Raw genomic sequence first — 21713 nt, 5'->3', positions numbered from 1 at the left:
TAATGCTTTTCGTATAGGTTTCCATAACGCTGGTCAAGATGATATTTTTATTATTTACTTCTTGTTTTAAGTTTTCTTGTTTTTGATTAAGAGTGTCAAAGTATTGGTCGAATCTTTTTTCGTCGTCTGAGTCGAGAGAGCCAAATAACCATTTATTAATTTTACCAACAGCGTTGAATAGTCCTCTTTTCGGTCTTAGGGGTAGTGTGTGAAATAACTTGGTATTTGATAGAATAGATTCTAAAAATTGATATGTTTGTGAAAATGTTTGTCTTGTTAGGGTTGCAAAATGGTCTGCTTTATTTGAGGCATCTAGGAAGTGTTTTATATTAAATAAACAGTTTTTTATTTGTGTTAAATTATTATGATAGAGAGGAGTATGCTGGGAAATCGTAATAAAGGTTTTGCCTAGAGATGTTGGAAGGAGAGGATTATGGATTTTTTTTTGATTTTTAAGGTTATAACGATGCGTAGTACGAGAAGGACCAGGTAGTGCTTCATCTGAAACGATTTTGCGCTGAGGTTTTATTACGTTTTTGTGAATGTTTTTCTTTGTATTTTGAGAAATAATGACATTTTCTTTAGTTGTTATAGGAGGCTCAACTTTTTTATATTTGTTAGTTTCTTTTACTTTTGATTTTTAAGAAAAGGCTTTAGTAAATAGGGGTTGGTCAGGATCTACGCTAATTTCTTTTTGTCTGTCTTTATTAGCTTTATTTAAATTAGAAGTCTGTTGTGTAGTAAGTGATTTATAAATTTCTTTATTCATGGCTTTTATATTTTCCGAGTGTTCTTGAATGTATTGCGTCAATTTTTGTTCTTCTGAAAGTTCGAGGGGATTTTTATAGTCTAGTTTTCCGCGAGCAATTTGGAAAGGGGTCTATTTTAATGAACTATGGGTCGAATTATTATACGATAGAATAGCATAGTTCATAAGATTGATGATATTTTCTTTGGGCCTTTTATCTTTGAGGGTTAAGATTATTTCACTCAATGTGGAGTGTAGGCGTTGACTATGGGGCTGTTTGAGTTTGGGTTTCGAGGGATACAATAGTGAAGTTCAATTTGATGTAGGCTGCAAAGGTTTTGAATGACCTCGTTTTTAAATGTCGAAGCATTGTCTGTCGTAATTTTTCTGGGTAGGTCATAGTGGTTGAAATAAATAATTAATTTATTGGCAATAAATTAATTATTTATTTCGGGGTCTATTATGTCTTTAAGTAGAGTGTTAGAAATGTACAAAGTAAAGGAGTTAGGGGCAAAATATTTTTGAAAGATTTTTAGGATGAGTGGTTCAAGACTTTTATTTTTAAAATGAAGGCAATATGTGTGCTTTGGGGTGAAGTATTCTTTAATAATTTTACAGATTGTTTCTTCAATAGGGTCATTATTTAAAAATATAAAGGTGCGGTTTTTGTCAAAGATATGTTGTTTCTGGGTTTTAACTTCATTGTTGTTAGAATATCTGAAAATCAATTGGTTTTTATATACATTTACGGTTTTTGTACGTAAGGTGCTCCTATTATTGGGTTTTCTGAACTAGAATATTGCGTTTGTGAGTCAATCTGGGATTTTGAAATATTGTTATTAGTCTTAGCAGGTCTTATATCAATGTCCGATATGATGTTAATTTTTGGGTTGTAAAGAGGTGGATTTTCTTCTGAGAGGGAGTTGAGAATATCGTCAAGATCATCGTAGGGTAATTTTGGTATTTTGTTTGGGTCTATATTAGGGATTATCGAAAGTTGGTCATCATCTAAAATGGGGTCATTTTCTAACGGATTAATTTGAATACGAGAGAGGGAGTCTGCATTAGTGTTTTGCTTGCCCTTTTTGTATATAATTTGGTAGTCGTATTCTTGTAATTTAAGACGCCATCTGACCAGTTTTGAGTTGGGCTCTTTAATAGAAAAAAGCCATTGTAGGGGTTTATGATCTCTAATGTTTCTGAATTTTGTGTCGAAAAGATAGGGCTGAAAATATTTGGTTGCCCAAACGATAGCTAATAGTTCCTTTTCAATGATACTATAATTGATCTCAGCTGGATTTAAGGTACGAGATGCATAAGCTATAGGTAAATCTGAGCCTATGGGGCCTTGGGATAATATAGCGCCTATTGCAAAGTTAGAGGCGTCGGTTGTTAGGTTGAAAGGTTATGAAAAATCCGGGTGTTGGAGGATAGGGTCATTCATTAGTATGGACTTGCAAGTTTCAAAGCTTTTTATGAATTCTGGAGTGTGAATTATTTTCTGATTTTTCTTTAGGCAATTTCTCATGGGTTTGGTTAGGTGGGCAAAATTTTGAATAAACTTTATGTAGTACCCAACTAGGCCTAAGAAAGATTTAATTTCTTTAGTTGTTTTTGGTATAGGGATTTTTTGGATTGTTTCTAGCTTTTAAGGGTTGGGTTTGATGCCTTCGGGTATTATTAAATGACCAAGAAATTTGACAGATTTTTAGAGGAATTCACATTTATCGATTTGAATTTTTAGATTATGATTTCTAAGTCTTTTAAATACAGTTTTTAGATTGGAGAGGTGTTCCTGAAGGGATGTGGAATAGATAATTATATCATCCATGTAAACAAGACAAATTTTTCCTTGAAGGTCTTTTAGAACGTTATCCATGATTCTCTGAAAAGTGGCAGGTGCGTTATTGAGACCGAATGAACCTTTTCGACACTAAAAGCTGTTTTGGTAATAGATTTTTTGTCCATCTCGATTTGGTGAAATCCTGAAGCCAAATCTAGAGTAGTAAAGTATTGGCTTCTACCAAGTTTGTCAAGAATGTCTGAAATATTGGGAATTGGGTATCGATCGTCTATAGTTTTCTCATTTATTTTTCTATAATCTATGACGATTCGTTTTTGGGTTCCTGAAGCGTCAGCTTTTTTTGGAACAATCCAAACTGGGGAGGACCAAGGGCTGGAAGATGGTCGAATGATATTGTCATTTAACATTTGGGAAATTTGTTTTTGGATTTCTGTTTTGTGGATGTAAGGATAACGACAGGACTTTGTATGAACTGGGATCTCGTCTGTTGTTTTTATTTCAAGTTTAACGTCGTGGCTAAAAGATAATTTTTTATTGGGCTTGTGAAGAATATCTGAAAATTCTAGAATTAACTTTTTTAATTCGGTTTTTCCTCTTGATTTAGATGTTGAGATCGAATAAGTGAAAAATCGCATTTTTCTCCTGTGTTTTTGAGGAGTTTGATACTGAGATTCAATTTGTTCTATATTAAAAATTTCGAAACTCTTGACTTTGAATTGGTTGAGCTATTTTTTCAATGTCACTTGGTCTAAATTGGGGCATTTTACTTTCGTTTGTAAGGTTGCGCAATTCTATAAGGACAGTGCCGTTTTTTACTACCAAAAGGGATAAAGGTATTTCTAAACCATCCTTGCATTGATAGGGTATCAATATTTCGGTGTTGTCAGGGCTATTAGTTTGAATGTTTTTTATAATAATAGACAAGGGTGGAATTTATAGTTTTTGAATGTTAAAGTCGTCACGATAAGCAATTTGTATTTCTGTGTCGTCATTAAATATTCTTTTATTTACATTTTCTATATTAAGGTTTAATTTACGAAGGTCTCTAATACCTATAATACCATCGAAGTAGTCGTGGAAATTATATAAAATCAAGTCAAGTTTAGTATCAAGGTTAAATTCTGTTTATTGCTGGTATATTGGCTTTAAATTGGGTTTTTGCGTCTCCAGTGCATGTGGTAAGGGTATGTTTTGAGGTGTAGATATGATCGGGAAAGTATATTTGGCAAGAATAGGCCTTATCAAGGATGTGTGACTGCCTGTGTCAACTAATAATTTCGCTGGTGGATTTTTGATTTAAATCTATGGTAAAGAGTTAATTTGAAAGGTATTAAGATTTAGGGTGGATTGTTTAGTATGCTGTTTTCTTGAAAATTTTCCTCCTGATTGATGGGATCGTGTGATTGTTCATCTTGATAGAATTCAATTGGATATCTTTTAATGTACTCTGTACTTTCCTGATGATATAGATCATCTTCCTGGGTGTGGAAATAATAGTTTTGGTAATATTCGGAGGTTTCAATATTTATATTGGATAGGTCCATTGGAGAAGGTGCTCTGTTTTGAAACTGTTTGAATTGTTGAGATCTATAATTTCTTGATTGGAGCGAGGGCATTCGGCTCGTAGTAGACATGGGTATTGGAGGTCCAGTTGGCTTATTCGAATTTTCTTTTGAAAACACATTTTTTTGTTTTCCGAAAACCTGTAAATTTGTGGGGAATTGATGCTGAGCTGGTCGACTTTGAATATTTACTGGGCGGCTAGGAAAAGGTCTATTTGCATTATCGTTTCTTTGAGGTTGAATTGGGGTTGGTTGATTGTATTTTTGCGGAGTTACAGCAAGGTTATTCGGGTATGTCATGGGTTGGTGGTACTTAAAATTGTATTGGTAATCTGTTTGTAATTGTGGGGGAAAATTATTAGATGTTAGAGTTGGTTGCCTTTGTTGGGGCATTGATTTTTGTGGGTTCGGCGGTTGAAAAATGGGTTTGGTCTGGGTGGACATGAATTAACGAGCTTTGATTTGTTGTTCAAGTATAGAGTGGTTTGAAACGATTGAATTTGCATCTTCGAGGTTTTGTGGATTTCTAAACATTAAAATAGTTCTTAGGTCCATCGGCGAGTTAAACATTAAAACACCTACGGATGTGATTTCTGTTTGTACGATAAGAGCATTCTTAGTTGCTTGACCAATTGTTTGGTCACTTGTTATCTTAAGGCAAACACGGGTTTTTAAAATTTTAAGTCTTTCTATAAAATCTAGTATTTTCGTTTCTGTTGCGTACTAGAAAATTGACTTGTTGTGCAAGTACTTGTCTGTTTAGTCGATCTACAAATTTTTGTCTTAGGGCAATTTTAATTTGAGGCCAGGTTGTTATATCCGGTCTACAAAGCAAAAAGTCGCCCGCTTCGTCAATAATTGTTAAACATATGGACGCAAAGACAAATTCTTTTAGGGATTCGTCAGCCGTATTGTTGAAATATCTATTATAGAACTTATCTACCCTAGCAATAAAAAACTCTAAATGTTCACTTTTTCCTGAAAAACATTTAATTGTACGTGCAATTTCTTTAGCTGCTGTGATAATTGCCATATTATCTAATTCAGGCCTTCGAGATAATGAGATATTTGCAATAGTATGAGCTAAATTATCGATATCAGACTGTGACATCAAAATAACAATTAATATTAATTGTGAAATAATTCGGAAATATTAGAATAAAATGCTTAAATAGTAAAACTAAAACTAAAAAGGGGTGCTACACAATTTTACGAAAATGTAAGTAGGTAAATGGTAAAAATAGAAAATGAGATTCCTAAAGTAAACGAAAATACTTATTTCGCACAATTAAGAAATATAAAAATTTTCATAATAATTATTAAAATAAGGAAGGATAGAAGGATCACTTACGATTATGCTGCTTCAAGTCGCAACGGTAACTTCTTCTAGGTTCTTTACTCAGTAAATATAAGTAAAATAATATAAAAATATAAAAATTTTCATAATAATTATTAAAATAAGGAAGGATAGAAGGATCACTTACGATTATGCTGCTTCAAGTCGCAACGGTAACTTCTTCTAGGTTCTTTACTCAGTAAATATAAGTAAAAACTAACGATTTTTGGATTTTGTGGTTTTGGGAATCTCGCACACGGTTTCCAAACACACAGGTGTCCAAAAGATCTTCTGAGTTACGACCGACTGCGCCAGTTATGTGTTTTATATTGAAAATACACTTTTAAAAAAAAACTAATTTTATTAAATATGACAACCAAAAAATAACTAAGTCAAGACGAGAATTAATTATGGAGTGTTTTTCTATTTCTAATATCATTTAATCGTAAGCTAATTAGTATAACAAAATAATATAAACTAAGCATAACAATAATATAAAATAAGCACTCATCAGAACCTTGAGGTCGATGTCCGGGTTGTACTTGAACTGGGTCACATAACTCGCGTCAAAACGCCGCCTATTTAAGAAATCAAAGCCTTTTATGCTATTTTTATTAATTAAATGCATTTATTTATGTGACTTAGTTTTTTTCTTCTTACGGGTTTATTTATCAACCGATTTAAAAAATAATCATATCAAATTGTTGGAAAACAGAAACCGCATTTCAAAAGTGGCTGTTCCCAATAATGTGATATTTAAAAAAATTAAGTAAATGCCAAAATTTATGGTTTGGACATTTTAAATAGGCGTGTAAACGATTTAAGTCATAAAATGCAATGAAAACTATTTTTCCGTGATTACCTGATTAAAATGTAAAACTTTAAACACATTTATAGCACCCTATTTTAAAATTTAAAAAAATGTTTTTTTCTCTATGAGTATAAAACAAAATAATTAATAATAATATATTAAATAAAACAAAATATAGTATCATTGTTTTTAAAATATTATTTTCTATCGAAATACGTACTAATGAACCAAGTGTCCCATTTAAAATAAGAAAGTTAATATCCTTGTCTATATATCTAATGTTAAGTCCTGTTAAAACGGAAGTGGTGGGAAACAATAGAAGAGAGAATTCTATTGATATACCAAATTTCATTTACTTATCTTAAAAGTAAAAAAGTTTTTAAGTGCTCCTTTTTTTCTGTGTCATCCGGGATATATTAAGCCAGAGAAACAAACATTATATGCACCCCAATATAAAGAAAACGCCGCGTGCTAAACGTTTTTAGTTTTTATACTTGTCCAAGTAACTTCACTTAAACTATACCAAGTTTTCATAAAAATGCTATGTTCCGTTTTCTATATACGGCTAACGTACCATCGGTCGTCAATCACCCTGTACAACAACTGAAACTTAAAAGTAATTTTACAACAAACAATATCAATAAACTTATTATCGTATAAGTACACCATCGCCACGGACTGTTAATCTTTAAAAGAGAAAACATCTAAGGGCTATTCCACGAGCTGCTCCACAAAGACTGGTCACCTCCTTATCAAATATCACTTATAAATAGCAATTTTTTACAAATCTCGTTACACCTTTGTTTCAAAACAAGCTCCCAAATTCAAAAACCAAGTATCTACTTAGTATCCTGTTGAAATTAAAAGGAAATTTTAACTGAATAACAGACTACACACGAATTCCAAAAAAACCAAAGATAATGTAACCTATCAAGAATTTTCCACACTACGAACCAAGATTAAGTGTAATATTGTTACTGCACATGAGAATTACGTAATGAAACTGAAGAGCGAATCAAAGATGACCCAACTCATTTCTGGTCATACATTAACTTAAGCGTTCAAGGTTTAGTCGGATTGTTGTCGGAAGTGATCCAGATATAATACCTTTCTTTTTAACAAAAGATTCTAGCTCTTTATTCTTTGTCTTTGCACTTACTCTATTTGAAATGTTGAAAAGTAAGCCCTATCTACAAAAAAGACATTTCAAATTACACCTATAACAATAATCAACAGTATTCTAAAGTGCTTGTAAATAACTATACATACGAGAATTTCTAATCAGGTAAAAAAATAGACTTTCGTTTTGTCAACATGGATTTCTTACAGGTCACTCCACGACAACAAACTTAGTGATTACGTCACAAACTATTGCTGCAACTTTGGACATTTCATCACAACTTGATATTGTCTATACAGATCTCTCTGTAGCATTCGACCAATTGGATCACCGGATTTTCTGTTAAATAAACTGAAACTATTTGGTTCCTCCCACAATCTTCTGTTGATTTTGGATTATTGGCTTTCAGAACGATCCCAGTTTGTTTCTATTTATGGTATTAAATAAATCAAAAGTATGCATCTCAACTTCCGGGGTACCCCAAGGCTTTGTGGTTGGCCCACTCCTGTTTGACATATTCATAAATATAGCAGATTGGGAGGATTTATTTTAATTTAAAAAAATACCACAGCTATATAGTGTTAAAGTCTGATGATGATGAGTGAACTCATCGAAATGCATAACTGGCATTTCGATGCACGCATGCATAAAAGATTGGTATTTTCATTTGTGGAGAAGTCTTCCGGCCCTTCCCAACCCGCTATATTATAGCCACTCCACTTCAAAAATGGACTTCTACTTCTACAAATATTCATAAATGATGTCTTTTTGATACTTTGAAACTCCTCCTTCAAGTGAACTCAATTACCGACTGCTTAATACTGCAAAAAGATTTAGAGACCCTAATCACCTAATGTAATACAAATAACAATAAATATCAATAAGTTTCCATTAATGTCATATACCTTTAAAAAATCCGACCATATAGAATTACTCCATAAACAATGTGGTATGATCTAGACCTGACTCATGAGACATGGGAGTAGTTCTTGATAGTAAAATTTCATTCACCTTATAGTTTAAAACCATAATATCCGAATCAACCAAGACCTATGGCTTTATATCTAGGATAAGCCATGAATTTCAGAACATAGACACCCTTCTTTTTTTTTGTATTTTTGTTTACCTTTCTATTTTTTGGTAATCTGAATACCATTCATATATTGAGGATCTGGACAGGATTCAGACAAGGTTAAATTACTATTCCTTAAAACTCAGGGCAATTATCCACCACCTTAAGTGCAAATTGTTGCTGCCACTGGTATTTCATTAGGCTCTATTCACACAGTTACCAAACTTCATAAATTTCATCCATTCAAAATGAAAATATTGCAAGAGTTAACCGAAGACGATTTCGATAGGCGAGTTGAGTTTTGTGAAAAAATGACTGAAGCGATTAATGATAATACTATTCATGTAAAGAATATCTGCTTCTGCGATGAATCCACATTTTATCTAAATGGATTTGTTAATAAGCATAACTGTAGATATTGGAGCAATGAAAATCCTCATGCATTTGTAGAAGGGCATACCCAGTACCCTCATAAAAATTAATGTATGGGCAGGCATTTTAGGAAATAAAGTGATTGGGTCATTATTTATTAACGGAAATTTAAATGGAGACATTTATTTGGATATGTTGGAAAATACCATCAATCCGCATATATCACTGAATCCATTGAAAACCAAATCAATGATGATGGAAACCCTATGCTTAATGAAGCTGAAATATATTTCAAGCAAGACGGCGCTCCTCCTCAATATGTTCTTCCCGTTCGGCAATGGCTAGACGACGAGTTTCCAGATAAATGGATAGGGCGAAGGAGGCCTATAGAATGGCCTGCTAGATCTCCTGATATAACGCCGTTAGACTTTTTTCTATGGAGTCATTTGAAATCTATTGTGTTTACTCCCCAACCTGAAAGTTTGGATGAACTTCGTCAACATTATCGACAGCTGCCATGATATCCCCCAACATGTTTTTGAAAATGTCCGTCAGGAATTTGCCATCATCGCCTATATTATTGTTTGGCCAAAAACGGGCAACATTTTGAACACTTTTTAAAATAAAAACTGATATTTTCATGTTGAATGAACACCCTGTATATATATATATATATATATACAGGGGGTTCATTACATATACACTATAATTACATATATATTACTATTACATTACATATATATATATATATATATATATATACATATATATACGTGTGTTTTGTGTGTGTTTGTGTGGACTTTTGATCGGTGCTTCTAAGTGGTGTGATGAAATGGAGAAGCTGGCAGAGACTTTTAACTGGTCTAGGCATGAGCTTTTGATGAGGTACCAATCGACGTTACCACGTTAAAACGGCTGCTTTTAACAGTAATGTAGAATCGATCAATCAACTACTAATACTACTATCTCTCTTAAGTAATTATAATATGTTGAGCTCCAAAAAATCAGAAAATACCAGTTATAAAAGATTTTTTTTTCTAAAGAAGCAAAGAAGATATAAGGGCTTATGGTATTCAAGTAATGAAAGCGGCCATGTTTGCCTTTGTCCTAAAAAACTCAAGTTTAATACTTTTCATTTGGGATCAGAAGGGGGTTTCAGGACTGTCATAGTATCATATTGTTTGTGCTTATTGTAAAGAACATGGCCATAATGCTACGGAGTTTTTTTCAAAACGACGCGACGAACCGTCTAAAATTAATTATTTTTCAGTACAGTTAGATCGTAATTTTTATGAAATTTTTATGATATAGCGTGCTAAAGTAAACTGTTCGATAGACACTGAAGCGGAGTGCAGTATATTATCTAAAAAAGTTGCTAAAACCTAGAGTGCCATTTCAAGACTGCATTTATTACCCTAAAGGGAATTGGAAATAATAATGTTTTGGTAAACAGTAGGGCAAATCTAAGAAATAATAGTAACGGCACGGCATTTGACATTTGTTGTTGTATAGTAAATAATGATGTTATGACTCCCGACGCTTTAATTGGGCGCGATCTTTTTAGTCACAGAGGCGTGGAAATTCGTTGCAACCACACTGGAAGTCAAAACATTTTAAATGAAAATGAAAGTCTAACAGAGCCGTCAATTAACCACCTAGAGATCTCTCATAAATCTGTAAATACTTCTTTAGTTGACGATAACCTAAAAATCTTAAGAAATCTAGTTTGTAAATATGATAAAAATTACGCCGCTGTTTTCCAGCGAGCTATATGTAAAGCATTAGGTGATTTAAAGGATCACGATTCGCTAAATTACCTTGACGATATTTTAATACCATCAAAATCAATATCCAAGGCCTTAAAAAATTAGAAAGGGTACTAGAGTGCTCAACCGTATAAAAACAAAGTTGAGGCTTTACCTAAAGCATCTGACCCACAAAATGTCAAATAGGTTTAGCAATTTATGTGCGTTGTAAATTATTTCCGAAAATTTATAACCAGCTAGAACTGCCTGTATAACAAAGCTCACTAAAAATAATTAAAAGTTTAATTGAGATGACGATCAAAAAATTGCCAAAGAATAGGTGTGTGCCTTTTTAAGTCAAAGCTTACATTTCTTGACCACACTCTTGCCACTGATTTACATATGGAAGCCTGCGCGTTAGGTTTTGGCGCTATAGTTTTTCAGCGTCATGGAGTCATGACACACTTACGAGTCGTAGCATGTTTTTCAAAACGTCAACATCATTCGTACAAATTGGAAACCCTAGCTGTTTTCTAAGCCATTAAATATTTTCGAGTTTTAAAATGATAACTGATTGTAACTCATTAAAATTGTCTTAAATTAAAGGAGCTAATTCCTATAGTGGCCAGATGGTGGCTTTATTTACAGTCGTTTGATTTTGAAATTGATTACCGAAAAGGCAAATATTTACAGCACACCGAGTTCTTCAGTAGAAACAAATAACTATTTTTGGTTTTCAAAAATGGCTAAGTTTGTAAAAAAATATTGTAAACACTGTTTAAAATGTATTTTAAACAGGGTCATTTATAATCCCATCAACAAGAAACCAATTACTTTTCAAGAAGTTCATGCCGACTGCGTGGGGTCGTTTTCAGTGTCCGTCGACGGTTTTAATCACCAGGTTTTAATCAGTTATTAATAGTTGATGCCTTTACTAAATTTTTGTTCTTGGTGCCATTAAAAACCCTCCCTTTTAGGGTCATTATAAAATCTTCTGTTTGTGACAGAGGCACCATTTTTACTGAAAATCGATAATCAACACCATTTAATAGCTAAGGGCGTTCCTAGTGGTAATGGCCAGCCAGGTAAAAAGATATGTTAAAACAGTATTAGATTTGCTGCGCACCGAAATCAGCGACGAAGGAGATAGGCCGCAATCCCTGCTAAAAATTGAAACAACGCTTAACGCGCCTGCAAAGAATTTCTTTTCTTTTAATAATTCAAATAAATACAGGTAATAAGTAAACTGGTGTAAAATTTATTTATTAACTGGCGTAGCGGGTAATATAGCGGACATTAGAAAATTGACCGAATCTATACCGAATTGTGACAATATCTCCCAAGATTTGGAAAAAGATAGAGATCTGGCATACGAGCGAATTAGGAAACAAGCTGACGATGCGAAGACTCTGTTTGATAAGACACGTAGGTCCAAAAAAATGTCGAGGACCTGGTATTCCATCCTTCGAGCAACAGCCATCTGGCTAAGCTAGATCCAAAATACGAGTGCTCTTTTGAAATAATCAAAATTTTAGATCACCACAGGTTCGAATTAAAAATAACCAATCGCTGTGCTAGTGCCAAAGATATGCTTCGTGCATGGCCTGGAGAGTTCTCCGAATCAGATTTAAAACAAACTATTGTTTGTTTTTAGGTGAATATTATTGTTCAAACATATTATTTTTGAAGTTTACAATAATTTATTTCGAACTCTACGAGGACATAATAGTTTTGAGTAAGTCTGCGATAATGTTCATTCATTTCTATGAGGATATAATACGTTTATATTTGACATGATATTCGACTGATTGACATGATGTCGATTTAGCTGTAAAACTACCGATAATGAATAGCCCATATTTTTAAATGGTTATGTTTTGCATCACTTACCTTCGGCTTACGCAAAGCCGAAGGTAACTTTACTAAAGCATTGATCAGAAAAAAAAGTTTCTACTGCTGTTTTTTTTATTGTTTCAGAAAGTAGTTAATTCGAGAATGAATTAATTTCAATGCGTGTCAGAAGTCAGAGTTTCCTCCAGTGCCAAGTGGCGCGGCGAGTATTTAATTGTAAATACATTTAATTGTTTTTAAATTAAAGTATTTTATTGTCGAATCTTACATGTCCGTCCATCAATATAACGACCCTCTATCACTGAAAAATACGTTTCCGATAAAATTTATCAATTTTCATCAACACTGAAAGCCAGAATTGGAGAAAATGAAGTTTTCTACAAAGGCAACAGTCCAGCTTTTCCAGAATTTCAGGCAAATGATTCAATAGATTTCATATTTTATGATTTTCATATCTATTATGATAGTATTTTAGGCCTTCGAGAATTCACTAAATTCATGTTTAAGATTGACCTGTATCATAAAAAGCTGATAAAGTCAGACAGTACTACAAACTTGTCACTGAAATATCGCGAACCTGATATAATATTCAAAATCACGGTCAACGTCCACAAAATTCTAAGCACAAAAGTACCCGTAATGATACAGGATATAATTATTATACCCGAAGGAATAATAAATGACTCACTATATATACCCGGAACGCTTTGCACACTAGAAAATGGTTTTGCACGTGTTTATATTTATGACGCATATGAGAATATTACTGTCGATTTAATGAGTCTAACTGACTGTAAAATTTTCTCAGAATATCATACAGATTATTTCAAATTTTTTCACATAGACAATTTAATTAATTTAAACCCAGAATTATACCACAATAATAACACTGCATTTAATAAGAATACCGACATTACCCAATTCATAAGACATGACCAACTTAATAAAGAGGAAAAGTCAAACGTTTTTAAATTAATCAGGGAATTTTCACACATTTTCCATAGAGAAAATGAAAAAGTAACATTATTTAATAACATAAAAACGAAATCAAAACACACGATGAAATCCTGAGACAATCATCGTCATATACTATATATCCCCTTTATATGCAAGGAAGAACTTCAAAAACAAATCAACAAGATGATGAAAGATGGAATTATAAGACCCACTCAAAGTCCTTGGAGTAGTCCAATAAGGATAGTAAGTAAATAATCTGACCTAAGTGAAAAACAAAAATGGCGAATTGTCAATAACTATTGTCATTGATACCCTCTGCCAAACATTAACGAAATATTAAATAAATTAGGAAGGTGTATTTACTTTTCCACTAATAATTTATCATCAGGATTCCACCAAATAGAAATGTCACCAAATGCTATAGAGAAAACAGCGTTCAAAGTGGAAAATGGCCATTATGAATACGTAAAGATGCCATTCGGATTAAGAAAATCCACCAGCCACCTTTCAAAGAATCATGGACAACGTATTAAGAGGTTAATGTTTCAAGGAAAAATTTTTTTTTTATTCTGAAAAACAGCCTACATTATTGTTTTTGCAGCAAGCCTAGAAGAACACATGAAAAAAAACCTACAACATGTTTTCCAAAGATTAAGGTCAACAAAATTAAAAATTCAACTTGACAAATCTGAATTCTTAAGAACAGAAGTTGAATTCCTGGGACACGTGATAACGAAAGACAGAGTAAAGCGCAATCCTAGAAAAATAGAGGCGATCCAGAAATTGCAGATCCCAAGAACACAAAAGGAAATAAAACCATTCCTAGGACTCTTAGGTTATTATAGGAGCTTTATAAATTGATTTGCGAAATTAGCAAAACCATTCACGAAATGCTTAAAGAAAGAAGCAGTAATTAAACACACCCCTTAATACATACAAGCGTTTGAAACATGTATGTTATGCAACAATCCTATACTGCAATATCCAGAGTTTACAAAACCCTTCGTTTTAATCACACATGCTTCAAATATAGCAATAGAAGCAGTATATAGTATTATTAAGTCAAGGAAAAGAAGGACAAGATCTTCAAATTGTATACGCATCAAGTACTTTAAACCGAGCTTTTAGCCATAGTATGGGCTACGAAACATTTCAGACCTTACTTATTTCGCAGAAAATTCATAATCGTTACAGGCCAAACGCCAGATTGGTATGATGGACATTAAAATTGAATGAATTCGATTATGAAGTTAAATATAAAACAGGAACCCAGAATACGAATACCGACACTATATCCAGAGTAGAGAATAACATGATGGAAAATAAGTTCACTGAAGACGTATTCAGGCGTATATTTATTTGTTTTTTTAGTCTATAAATTCATTTGTTAAATTAAATTAAATTATCTTTGTTTTTACTTAACACGTTTTTACTACTAAAAGTTTTCTAAAACGCCATACCAAGTTATGTTTTCTATTACGCTGATGACTGATGGCTCCTAGGGCATTTTGACAAACGTACTAGTCTTTAATTAAGAACTAGCCTCTTCTTGATATTGATGCAAATAAGTGCCAAATATGAGGTAAGGAAGTTTGGGAATTATAATGGTTTGGTTTGTAGGAATAGCAAACAAGTGGAAAGCTCGAGAATTTCCTTTATAAATATAGGGAAGTGAATGGCAGAAATTATCTTATTATTTGAAAAACTTACTTGAAGTCCTGTTAAATGATAATAATAATTTGAATCGATATATATAAAGAGTAGTTAAATTTAATATTATTTGTTCTAATTGGATAGCTGAAACTATGGTGCTATGTAAGGATTGAGGTTAGCAAAAATTATCACATCTTCTAAATTATCTAAAAAGGGGTTTTAACTCTGCGAGCGAACTCTCTAACTCGATAAAAAGAAAATGTCTTTCTATTATAAAAAAAATTTCTAAACCCTACTCTCAATGTCAACTGGTTCAGATCGGGTAGAGTTCTGGTTGCCGTTGGCAGCCTTTCGAATAGAAATATAGAGAGGTTAATGGGTATTATTACCTTCGTCTCTTTTTAGTGCATTGAAAACGAGATATGTTTTTCTTTCTTGTAGGGATGGGGATTTTTGTAGCAGATTTAAAAATCAACAAATTCTCTTAACTTGTTAACTACTTTTTTCAGGTCCATAAGGTCATATAGTTTATCCTTGCTTATGTATGCCCCTAAACTGCCAGTGATTCCATTGAAGGGAATAAAATGGGTTTTATTACTCGACACAAATTTTGGAAATACTCTATATACAGGGTGGCCCATCAAAAACCAGCAAGATTTGGGGTATTTTTTTAAAAATGCTCGGATCCGTCGATTTTTGATTTTAGGGGGACAATTTTTTTTAATACTGTCAATCCCTTAACATCAACCCCTTGGCGGGGGTTGCAACCACCCTCAAAATCTTAAATAGGACTGGAGGCCAAGTGATTATTTTAAAGGTCTTTTTATTCTAGTTACAACTGCCAAGTTTGAAATTGCTAACTTGAGTGTTCGCAGTATGAAAGCTTGTCAAAGATTTTGAAACAATACCATTGTTTAATACTTTTAGTGCTAGTCTTTAGAGGTTATCTCGAAACAAATCTTACGCCACTGTATAGATCTTGACAAGCGATTTTTTGACCTTATGTTAAACAATGTTTGTCACAAATTTTTCTCCGAGTCAGAACTCGCAGGAAAGGATTTTACAAGTAACTTTATGACAAGAAATAGACTCGAGAGACAAGTGTTGCAAGGACAATATGTTTTACTAAGAATCAACTTTCATAATATTTTGCTAGCTTAGAGGCTACCATAAAAAAGAAATAAAATTTGATAATAGAGAAAAGGATTAAAATCTGAGTTGCTAACATCAACATCCTATAAGGCGCGTAAGCAAAAAGAAGCAGCTGAAAAGGAAATAGCTGAAAAAGAAAAAAGGTTCGAAGAAAGAAAAAACGCGTTAAAGAAAATGTGACCAATTAATCTTTCCCTGATACCAATCCAACGAAAACAAAGAAAAAAAGCGACGAACAATCTTCTTCAGAATCCGACGCTGAGCATTCTGTTCATGATACGAGTAGCTCGGATTATCAGAGATAGAGGGATACAAAGTCAATGGTCTCAGATTATGTTTATTTTTTTTAAAAACCTATTACACGTGTTTTGCCCTAAGGCATCATCAGATCGGTAAAGCTATTCGTTTAACATTACAAACATTTAAGTTAAAACAATAAATAAAAAAATATTGCTGACGTTCACATTAAATCCGGTTTCAAAACTCATCTGATGCCTTAGGGCGAAACACGTGTAATAGTTTTTTTTAAATAAATATAATTTGAGACCATTGACTTTGTGTCCCTCCAATCTCTGAATTTTATTATTAAGAGGTTTGGAATATTAGAAATTTTTGAAACTTTTGACATCACAAAAAAATTCTTCACTTCCTTTATCATTTAAATAAAATCTACAATGCGGCTGGGATTTGCTCCATTTAAAGGGACAAACCTCCGCATTTTTTTTTTCTAAAATTATTCATTGCTTAGTAAATATTAATGGGATGTCACATATCTTATAACTAGGTTTTAGAACATAAGCAAGCCTAGTATGTTTGCATACATTTACGTGAAAGTGCTGCTTCTACTTCCTGGCATATTATAAAAACTACAAATTGCGGGGCTTTGCCCCCACCTATCCTACGGGGTGTCATTGAAATAGAGTAAAAAAATTCGGCGGGTGATAGTACTCCTAAAAATAGTAAGAAAAGGGCGGTATAAGTATAGGGCGGAAAATGCATATATAATTGTGGGAGTTAGGGGCACCGGAAAGGTGAATTTAAAAAGAAATTTTTAAAGAAACAAGATAAAAGAAAGAAATTGCTCTCCAATAAATTCTGACCCTAAATCAAGGGGTGATACTGAAAAATTGTTTGGAAATTTCCTACTTTTCTTCCTACTGGATAGTTTTTGCAAAGATAGGGGATTGTTTCGTGAATAACTTTTTTGAGGTTATTTTTTTGCAACGTAAGTTCATTTTTTGAAAACTACTTACTCTTTCCTCCTTCCCTCCCGTACCTAGGAAAAAGGTACTCTTGTTGCACATCGCATAGAGCGATGTTTTTTTAGAAAACTGAACGCAAAGAGTTTGCTCTGATGAGTTGCCAACTGATTAATCAACATAAACTTATGAAAGTTATTGTGTTTCAAAAGTAACCAAATAGTTATTAAATATTAACTTGAAAAATCAAAGTTTCATGATTTTTAAAATTTAAATCTTATTGCTTTAAAAAACGAAATAAATTAAATACCAAAATTCCTTATTAAAATAAGGAATATTAATTTAATTAATATTCTTCCCTTAATCCATTCATAGTAAATGTTTAAAATGATTCATTTCAATGCAGACAGCTGATCTTCACCAGGATTAGCGTACCCTGTGGAATATCCCTGGCGTTGTACGAATTTGAATGGAACAGTCAATAATGCGTTGCCGTAGTTTGTCTTCAGTATTAATAGGCACTGAGTAAACCAAAGTTTTCATGTAACCCCAGAAGTGGAAATCTAGTGAATTAAGGTCTAGTCATCTTGCTGGCTTGTAGACCACGTCCTATCCAACGCCTCTCAAAAAAATCATTGTTCCGCTAGCGGAAAATGAGCTGTGTAAAATTAACCTCAGGGGTAGAAAAATGTTCAATAAGTCTATCGCCAAGAATACCCACCCAAACGTTAACTGAGAATCGAATTTAGTGTCGACTTTCCACAACAGCATAAGGATTTTCATTAGACCAGTGATGTGTATTATGGTTATTGATAATTCGATTTCTTGTAAACCTAGCTTAGTCCATGCATAAAAGATTTGGAAAAAAAGATTCTTTACCACTTTTCTTAACAACCAACGATAATAGATTACTCGACGAGATAATATGCCGAAGCAAGAGCTTGCACCCTTTGGATGTGATATGGATACAGGAGTTGAGTATGAAGAGTCATCTATATAGAATGGCGACTCACGTTTTCTTGCGCTGCAATTCTCCTTACAGATATCCCCGAATCTTCCTCTATATAATTTAGTGTAAAAAGATTGATTATAGATTTCATTATAAACAATTTTTAATTGGTCTTTAGGATCATTCATATATTGCATTTGAGAATTTGAGTTTTAAAACTCTAATGTGGTCAATTAAGGTTAAATGGACTCTTTCATTAAGGCTGTAGCTATTCGAATTGCCTGTAGTAGTGAAATGAATTTTTATTTTGTAAAGTTTACAGAAATCAATTATTAAGGAATTTTTAAATGCTGTGCCATTATCGCAGGGAATCTGATGAGATAATCCATGGTGACTTATCAAAATAACTAAATTATCAGTTCTAACTGTAGTTCCTTTGAAACTGGGCTCCAAAGAGTAAGCTTGGGCGTAACGTGCAAAAACATCTATTATTGTTAAGAATTTTAACATAAATATTATTGTTAAGAAAGTATCCATATGAATGTATTCTAGAGGTTTTCTAGGTGTGGGCGTTAATGAAGATTCTAATTTTGGAGGGTGGCGCTAATACTTGGCTTGTCGACATGTCACAATTATTAATGTATTGGGTGAGATCTAATTTCATATTGGGCCAATAGTACAGTTTTTTTCAGTGACAACTTGCATGCATAATGAATGCATATTAATACCTCGGTGGTGGTTGTGGTGATGGTTCTTTATCAAATTCGTTTACATTTCAACACTTATTATATCATTTTGGAATATATTGGAAATGACTAGTTTATAAGAGTTGTGTTTAAATATTTTAGTTTAGATAATTATGACTCCTGATTTATTTCCTAAATTTTCAATTTCGGATTGTTTTACATACAGTGTACATTAATCTACATACAGTGTACAACTTTAGGATCAATATATTTTTTGAGAAAGAACACAATTTCATTTATATAATTACTAGTGGAAGGTAGGTGATATGTAGTTTTGTTTCCAAAATGTTTCCTTCTTAAGACATGATGTTGTTTATTTGTATTATGAGTAATCAGAATTTGATGGTTGTGGGTGTTTAAACAATTTTCTGTTATTTAATATTGGGTCATCTATTGCTGAGTAAATCATATCTCCATTTTGTGGACGTTGGTCATAAGGGGATAATATCTGAATATCAGAAAGAATTTTAATTTTATTTGATTTGAGTTCTAGATCTAAAGCAGGGTTGAATAGATCTGGTAATTGGTCTAAATCATCTAAAGTAGCTCTTTCATTTCCAATGCATTGTTCTATTTCTTCAATAATGTCTCCAGGGCTTCCAACTATAAAATCATTTTCCTTCATTTTAATCTCTACTCTGGGTAGAGAATCGGCATTCATATTCTGGGTTCATTTTTAATACAGGGTGATTCATTAAGAAGGGGCAATCTCTGAACTGGAGATACTACACACCAACATATGGCGATTGAGCTTAACATGTCTTATACAAATGTTGCAGGTTTACCAGATACAGGGTATATAAAGTTGGAATTTTAATTTAAAATTTCTTAATAATTTGGTGATTTTAAGCAGCATCGTCTTGAAAATTGGCGACTTTATGTGTTTTGACATGAAAATTATGAATTTAGCATTATTTATACAAGGCGTTAGTAACACTCTGTTACTTAGGTAAGTTACAACATATCTTTTTTGCCTAATCAGTTATGGCTAAAACGACTAGAAAATCTAAAACGCAGTTCAATTTTAAATAAAAAAGGTACTCTTGTTTGTTTCATGTAACTCTGTCAGTTTTTAAGTTATTTGCATTTTAAACATTCAGAGTAAAAAATCCTAAGCCACCGTTATTACATTAGCTTAATAGGAATTTATTCTTTTAAATGACTACTAGCAATGATTAATAATATTAAAAGAAAATTTTAAAGTAAATGCTCAAAATTCCAACTCCAGTTCAGAGATTGTCCATTCTTAATGGATCACTCTGTATTGAAGCTCTATTAGGTTGAATTGCAAGAAATTGCAGACCTTTGTGATCACAATTACGAATTTTCTGCCAAATAGATAAGGTCTGAAATGTTTCGTAGCCCATACTATGGCTAAAAGTTCTATCGTCGAATAGTTGCATTCAACTTGGTTTAAAGTTCTCAATGCATATGCAATTGAAAGATCTTGTCCTATTTTTCCTTGACTTAATACTGCTCTTATTCTATATTTGAAGCATCTGTTTATTAGTGTAGTATAGGATCGTTGCATAACAAATTCTTACATGATTCAAAGGTTGTATGTATTCAGGGATATGTTTAATTACTGCTCCTTTCTTTAAACGAATGGTTTTGTTAGTTTTGCAGATTTATTTATAAAGCGTCTATAGTAACTAAAGAGTCTTAGGAATTATTTTATTTCCTTTGGTGTTCTGAGTATCCCGAATTTCTGGATCGCCTCTATTTCTCTAAGTTGACCGTGATCTTGAATCTTATATCAGGTTCGCGATATTTGAACGGGAAGGTTGTAGTACTGTCTGACTTTATCAGCTTTTTATGATATAGGTCAATGTTAAACATGAATTTATTTAATTCTTGAAGGCCTAAAATACTAAACACAGTACCTATTTGTATTTTAATTGGTGGATCTTGAATTTCGATATAAGGGACGTTATTTGTGACTTGAGTATTTCCTTCATATATCATGTTAGGGTGTTTGGAGAGTTGGTGGTATGAACATTTTCATTTTCTTCCGATGGATTGAGTAGGCCAAGGAAATATACTTCCTCTTCCTATCCACAAACGATACTGCCTGGTTAAGTACTGACGAACTTGAATTGCAAAATGTGCAGGGCAACCATCATGTTGGAAAATTATTTGCCCTCTTGTTTCCAAATCAACCAGTAACATCTTCCAGTAACCCCGGGAGATCATTTTACAAAAAATGTAAATACACGTTACCAGAAAGTGTTTGATTGAAAAAAAGGACCAATAATTTTTTCCGCCAATAACGCCGCACCACACATTTACAGTCCATCTGCCTTGGTGTTGAGTCTCGCGGATCCAACGGAAATTTTTATTTTGCCCAATAATGCAGATTATGCAGGTTTACACCACGATCACTGCTAAATGATGCCTCGTCCTTTAAGATAAATCGGGTATCTTCTCTAACCATGTTCAACAACCAATGACAGAAATTGAGTCTGTTATAGTATTTTTCGAGAAGCGCCTGGTGCAGAACCACGTGATATGGATGAAGTCTAAGTAAAAAACAATAAATATAAGATATTAGGATGCTTATTAGTGTTGTAACAAATGAAAATAGGTACCTGTGCTCTTTCAGAATACTTTCTACTGTACCGTGGGATATTGCCAAT

The 21713-nt window shown here is 32.9% G+C and overlaps 1 protein-coding gene across 6 annotated transcripts in view; it reads right to left on the bottom strand.

The window, feature by feature from the left end:
- The window catches only part of LOC126735711 (dihydroxyacetone phosphate acyltransferase), a 138478-nt gene that overhangs the window by 102449 nt on the left and 14316 nt on the right, over positions 1 to 21713 (bottom strand). Inside the window, exon 1 of one of the 6 annotated variants that reach the window (XM_050439788.1) lies at positions 5599 to 5761. The exons of the other annotated variants lie outside the window; for them this stretch is intronic. The gene's annotated coding sequence lies outside the window, so the exon portion shown is untranslated. Of the gene's footprint in view, positions 1 to 5598; positions 5762 to 21713 lie in introns of those variants that run through there. 6 annotated transcript variants of the gene reach the window in all.

This window comes from Anthonomus grandis, chromosome 4, assembly GCF_022605725.1.
Source record: "Anthonomus grandis grandis chromosome 4, icAntGran1.3, whole genome shotgun sequence".
NCBI classification, from domain to species: Eukaryota; Metazoa; Arthropoda; class Insecta; order Coleoptera; family Curculionidae; genus Anthonomus; species Anthonomus grandis.
Note: the sequence above shows the minus strand (reverse complement) of the source record. Positions and strands in the feature narration are given on the sequence as shown.